The sequence below is a fragment of the Calonectris borealis genome, chromosome 15 (assembly GCF_964195595.1).
Source record: "Calonectris borealis chromosome 15, bCalBor7.hap1.2, whole genome shotgun sequence".
NCBI classification, from domain to species: Eukaryota; Metazoa; Chordata; class Aves; order Procellariiformes; family Procellariidae; genus Calonectris; species Calonectris borealis.
The window spans coordinates 23,463,485-23,469,981 of record NC_134326.1 but is presented as its reverse complement, the minus strand read 5'-3'; the positions used below and the strand labels follow the sequence as shown (position 1 = coordinate 23,469,981).

General features: G+C 56.2%; 1 protein-coding gene across 2 annotated transcripts in view; it reads left to right on the top strand.

Moving 5' to 3' along the window:
• RPS14 (ribosomal protein S14) overlaps nt 1–6,497 on the top strand; it is a 37,186-nt gene that overhangs the window by 27,517 nt on the left and 3,172 nt on the right. Inside the window, exon 1 of one of the 2 annotated variants that reach the window (XM_075164779.1) lies at nt 5,907–6,186. The exons of the other annotated variant lie outside the window; for it this stretch is intronic. The gene's annotated coding sequence lies outside the window, so the exon portion shown is untranslated. Of the gene's footprint in view, nt 1–5,906; nt 6,187–6,497 lie in introns of those variants that run through there. 2 annotated transcript variants of the gene reach the window in all.

The following is a 6,497-nucleotide window of genomic DNA, read 5'->3' as shown; positions in this document are numbered from 1 at the left end:
GGCGCTGCTCCACGCCGGCTGCAAGCACACGGCAGAGGCGGCCAGCGCGGGGCTCGGAGGGCAGCGGCACCGCGGGGGTGGACCGCCGAGGCTCCCCTTGCACCGCTCCATTTATCCCCTGCCTAGCACAGCTCCTGGCTCCTCAGCCGTGAGATGAGAGCCGCCTCCGGTCCCTGTCGTGTCGGGGCACGGGGGATGACCATGAGCCGTGCAATAATCTCCCGATGGAGGACTCCTTCGATCCCCCGGGGGCTGGGGCGCACGTGGTGATCTACCCAGCGATGCTCCTGGCGGGTCCTTGCTGTCACCACTGTTCCCCAGAGCAAGCACCACAAGCTGTCCCGAATTGTAAGGCCCAGGCAGCGCCTTTGGTGTAACTGGGCTGCCAGGCTGATGTCTCCTACACAGAGTCCTTTTATCTTTCCCCCAGTGTGTGTGTGACCTTCATGTCAGATTTTTGAAGCCAGTTAAGCCTGGGGTTATCCCTAACCTCCACCCCAGCCACAGAACCCAGGCGTGATTTCAGAGCACCGGTTCATAACATCATGTCAGCTTTTCCATCCCGACTCCAAGACAAGTGCAAGGCACACATCTAGTCACAGGCTGGCTGCCCCTGGACCTGTGAGCACACACACAAAATTCCCTTCATTCCTCAGAGAGGGGAAAACCGAGCTTAACACGGCTCAGCCACTCCACTCCTGCTCCTGCCCTCACCATGGTGGCTGCCGGGAGCTCTGCTGGCATTCAGAGACACGCTCCGGTCCAGGGGAAGGGACCCCACGTTAATCGCCAGCCAAGAGCCACCCGGGTCCATCTCCCTGCGTGTGTGAGAAGGGACGCAGTGCGTGAAGAAGACCCCACCAGGTTTCGTCGTGTCCAGCCCATGGGGACAAGTTTCGTGTCCAGCCCATGGGGACGAGATGCGGCAGAAGGTCTGTTGGGTTTGGCTTTGGCAGCTCTGGGAGAGCTTCCGACTTAACGGGAGGCGAGGAAGCAATTTCAATCAAATGAAACAGGCAGATAAACAAACGAAAAGAAGAAAGGGAAATCGTAGGGAAGGAGACACAAAGAATTGCAGACAATTATGGCTGCAAATTTTCTAATGTGCTCTGAAGCATTCATTGAAGTCAAAGACTGCTTATCCTCACAAGCCTTTTCTCTGAAGATCTCTGAATATCTTGCCTACGCCAAAGTTACTTGAAAGCTCAGAAAACAAAAAGGGACAAACAGGAAGTTTTTTAACGGCGAACTGCTGTAAAGGGTATTAAAGGGATTTTTTTTCAGCCTTAAATGATTTGCAAACTCAGCCTGAAAATGTATCTCCACCGGGAACAGCTTTCTGAGGCTGTGCTAACCTCTGCCAGAGTTTTAGCAGAGGAGATTCATGCACAAATCATTGAGCAAAAAGCCAGCAATGAGTAATCAAAGGCACGCACCGAACTCTGAGGACAATCTGCAGAATCCACAATCTCCAGCGGTAAAGTTTTCCACTGAATAATTACTTCTGAGGAAAAGGAATTTGTTGAATGCTTGGTCTGGCATTTGCTAATACATTTTTTTAAAAAGAATGACCTACTCGCTGGAAACAGAAGGCTGCTCAGAAAGGCATTGGTATTTATTAATACCAGCTCTACTATTTTACATGAGTATCAGGTAGCTTTTTTCCCCCCATCCTCTGTTTGCAAACACAAAGGAAACCAGTTCCTTTCCTGCACACTTTAACAGGCTCTTCTTCAGCACATCTGTTGGAAAGAAGTTCAGCGGCTTTCCTCCACGTTGTCTCCAATTTATTAATCAACACCTTCAGCTCCCTACTGAGTTACAGCCACATTATCGTCCCCTTGAAGTCCATGGCAGCACTTCCACCGACTTCATTAGGACCAGAAACCGGCTCTTGAAGTCTCTGCCAATTCCTTAAGTGCTTTAACTTCAGCGTTGGAGATTTCTTTTTTAATCTTCTTACGCCTGTTTCTGACACATCATTTTGCATGTATGCATGCATAAACTGCCTTTCTGAAACTAAAAATGGCCTTAAAAGCAAATGGAAAAGCTTGCTTTTTTTTTTTTTTTTTTTTTACCTGTGCATGGCTGCATTCAGGGTCCTGAATTTCTCTTTGCCAGGACTATTAGAGGAAAGATACCATTTTGAGGGACCGGGAGCTGTTGCCCACCAGCCCTGTGAGAGCCCCGACCACAGACCCTGCTCCATACCAGGCAGACGGCAAGGGTTGAGCCTCCAGGGAGAGTTTTGGCCTCTTCTAGCTCCAGTCTCTGTTTCAAGGCCACCAGTAAGGCCACCAGACCGGTGGCTCGTGGGAACGAGACGCAGTCACGGAAACAGTGACATCTGAGCACCGAAAATTCCTGCTTGCGGGAAGCCCGGAGCCGGGGCCTTTGCAGGTCAGGCCAGTCGCTTCCCACTGACCTCTCTCAGCCAGGACAGGTTTACATCAGCGCCAAAGCCCGGGCAGGAGAGAAGGTTGAAAGCAGTGTTTCCACTCTGGCTCTCCGGCTCCCTTTTTGTTTAGTCACCAGCTGAGTTATGAAATCCGCCTGCAGCGTCACTGTGTTTGTGGGTTTCCCATGGGCTGGAGAGGCTATTACCAAGGAGCAGCTGGAATGTTAATTACCCATTAAGGAACTAAATCTGGGGGATTTCTCAAAGCAAATACACAGCATCTCTGGCACTGACCCCACCTTCCTGGTGCATCCTTCCTGGCCAGGCTGGAGTCCTTGCAGTCCCTGCCGGGTGCCTCCCTTCTCACTCATCCCAGCCTGGGAAGGTCCTCAGCACTGCCCTCAGCAGCTAGGCCAGCCTGGTGGGGGCTGGCATTCAAGCCCCAGGAACATTTTGCAGAGCAGGCAGTTCCCTTGCAGACATGCCAGGACTGGTGCAAGGCAAAGAGAAAGGAAAGAATTTGTCCCGAAGAGTGGAGAAAGCCTTATCCCGCACAGATCCTGGAGGGACTGGGAGCAGCCTGCCTCCCAGCTGCTTTGGGGCTGAGGGCAGCATTGGATTTTGAACCGCTGGGTTGGTTTTTTTTAGAAACTCATCTGGTTATTTCAGCCTGTTCCCCCGTAAGTGGAGGCTTGCCCGTTTCCTTGCCTCTGGCTTGCATCTGTTCCAGTGGAACATCTGTAGGCTGGTGTGAGCCTCGCAGAGGATCATCACAGCCTACCCTGCATGCGTGGCTGCTTGGGGAGAAACCCACCCCGCCTGGCTCCAGCTCCCTGTGCACCCTTCACTGTCCCCATGGCTCCTTCTCAGACGGGTCAGCTGCAGCCACCAGGGCACACATGGTCTGACACAGGCTGATCTCTGCAGCGCTCACCTGCTGCTAGCCCCTTCCTTCAAATCAGGCCACGGCCGGTATCACTGGAGCCCGCGGCTGGAATTACAGCAGTCCCACCGATGTATATCTTAAAAGCCTCTCCTTCAATATTTAAACAGGAAGATCCCTGATGCAGCGGCAAACTGCTAATGAAGAGAGGAGTGGGCAAGGGTGGCCCATGGGGCCAAGGCGGGCGTTACGGCGTCACTCATGAGCACAGAGAGCTTTCCTGGGAAAGAAGCCCAGCACAGGGGGGTGCAGGGGAGCAGGGAGCCTTACAGACCAAACCTCTTCTCCCTGGTGGCAGCTGAGAGGTTTGCAGCCTGGAGGGACCTGGGATGCTTGGCCAGAGAAGGGAAAAGGTACCCCAAAAGACGTCAGTCTTGCTGGGCATGTGGACGCTCCCCTAAAAACATGCAGCACCCCAGAGCCGTGGAGCTGATGGGTGCAAGAAGGGGGTCAGAAGTTTCCCATGGGCAAGCAGCAAACACTGTCAGTCGAGCAGAGGTGCTGGACCCTCCCTGATGATGTGTTTTCAAGCCTTTGGACTGTGTAATCCTGCTAGCAGGCCATTATAAGGAGCCTCCCTCGTACATCTGCAGCCATCTGCTTCTCCTGGGTAAAAAACTCTTCGCTGGGTAAAAAACTCTTCTCCTGGGTAAAAAACTCTTCCTGGGTAAAAAACTCTTCGCTGGGTAAAAAACTGGCTGGACGGCTGAGCCCAGAGAGTTGTGGTCAACGGAGTTAAATCCAGTTGGCGGCCGGTCACCAGCGGTGTTCCCCAGGGCTCAGTACTGGGGCCGGTCCTGTTCAATATCTTTATCAACGATCTGGACGAGGGGATCAAGTGCTCCCTCAGTCAGTTTGCAGATGACACCAAGCTGGGCGGGAGTGTTGATCTGCTGGAGGGTGGGAAGGCTCTGCAGAGGGACCTGGACAGGCTGGATCGATGGGCTGAGGCCAATGTATGAGGTTCAACAAGGCCAAGTGCCGGGTCCTGCACTTCGGCCACAACAACCCCAGGCAACGCTACAGGCTTGGGGAAGAGTGGCTGGAAAGCTGCCCAGAGGAAAAGGACCTGGGGGTGCTGGTTGACAGCTGCTGAACACGAGCCGGCAGTGTGCCCAGGTGGCTAAGAAGGCCAACGGCATCCTGGCCTGTATCAGAAATGGTGTGGCCAGCAGGAGCAGGGAGGTGATCATGCCCCTGTACTGGGCACTGGTGAGGCCGCACCTCGAATACTGTGTTCAGTTTTGGGCCCCTCACTACAAGAAGGACATGGAGGTGCTGGAGCGTGTCCAGAGGAGGGCAACGAAGCTGGTGAAGGGCCTGGAGCACAAGTCTGATGGGGAGCGGCTGAGGGAACTGGGGGTGTTCAGCCTGGAGAAGAGGAGGCTGAGGGGAGACCTCATCGCGCTCTACAACTATCTGAAAGGAGGTTGTAGTGAGGTGGGGGTTGGTCTCTTCTGCCAAGTAACTAGCGATAGGACGAGAGGAAATGGCCTCAAGTTGCACCAAGGGAGGTTTAGATTGAACATTAGGAGAAATTTCTTTACTGAAAGAGTGGTCAGGCCTTGGAACGGGCTGCCCAGGGAAGTGGTGGAGTCCCCATCCCTGGAGGTATTTAAAAGACGTGTAGATGAGGCCCTTAGGGACATGGTTTAGTGGGCATGGTGTGTTGGGTTGACGTTTGGACACGATGATCTTAGAGGTCTTTTCCAACCTGTATGATTCTATGATTCTGTGATTCCTCCGGTCGGATCAGCTCTGAACGCAGCTCTTGTGTGCAGATCTGAACACCATTCCCCACCTAAGCACTCACGGGTGGGCTCCCGCTCTGCCACCTGTGACCCAGTCCCACGTGGCTCTGAGCTCTCTGCTTCCCGGAGGGCGAAGCGCCGGAGGCAGCCCAGTGCCGCGGGGGAGGCATCTGGAAGCAGGGCACGGCCAGGCCCAGGAAGCGTATCGCAAGCGCTGTAAAGCCAGGTTCGATCTGCCTTTTTTCCAAAGGTCTTTGATGTTTCCCATCTTTACTCTCCTAAGCCCTATTTAAATCAGTTGGAACCAGAAAATATTTGCTTGCTGGACCACCTTAATGTAAAACTTTACAAATTTGCATTTTGTTTGCTGTAGAGGTGGAACAAATCTCCCCCGCTAATTGCTCTAGGAGGTAGTCCCTGCACCATCGCTCACAACTGCAAAGTCTGCGCCACTCACATCAGCCACCTGACCTCCCAACAGAGACTTACGTGTATTAAAATCTCTCCCCTTAGCTCCTTAAGAGAAAATACACCAGACTTCCACACAGTAAAACCACTATGTACATCCCCTTACAGGTAAATTCCCAAACACCTCCTCGCAGTCAGGGCTCCCGCCTGAGCTCGGGGCAGGGACAAGCAGCTGCCTGGACCGCCACAACACCTCGCCGTGCTCAGCTGCCCAACGGCAGAGCTAGGGGCAACGGCCTGCCAGGAGCACAGACACATCCGCGCACCCGGACCCGCCGCCATCTTGGGGAGGGATGGTCGGCACGCGGCCGCCGCCATCTTGGGGTGGGACCACGGGGCGGATGTCGCCGCCATCTTGGGAAGGGACCCGGAGAGGGAGCCGCGCCATCTTGGGGAGGTCGGCCCGGCTTGCCCTCGGGAGCGCTGTTCACGGTTTCACGGCGGCGGCCGGCGCGGCGGGATCGGGATCGGGATCGAGGAGTCCTGTGCCTGAGATCGGGGAAACGCCGCTTCCCCTGCGACACTCGGCCGCCTCCCGCCATCACTTCCGGGTGAGCGGCGGTGACCTCCGCCCCCTGACCCCTGCCGCTTCCTTTCCAGCGGCGGCCGCCAGCGGAGACGCGCAGGTGGGTGAGGGGCATCCGCCGCCATCCGCCCGCGCGCGCCTCGCCGCGGCATCCCCGCCCGCCGCCCGCCTCCTCGGGCCCGGGGCTCTGCGGGGCAGCGCGCTCGGTGCGGCGGAGGCGCGGCCGGCGGAGCGGGGCGCCAGGCCGCGGGCGAGCCGGCGGCTGGTGTAGCTGGGCGCCCGGTGGAGGGCCGGCGCTCCCGACGGGGGTAGGAGGCGGCCGGGCCTGGCGGGGTGGCGGAGTGGGGAGGCTGGGCCGCGCGGCAGGGCCGCGGCTCTGTGCTCGGCCGAGGCTGCGGGCTGGCCCACCCC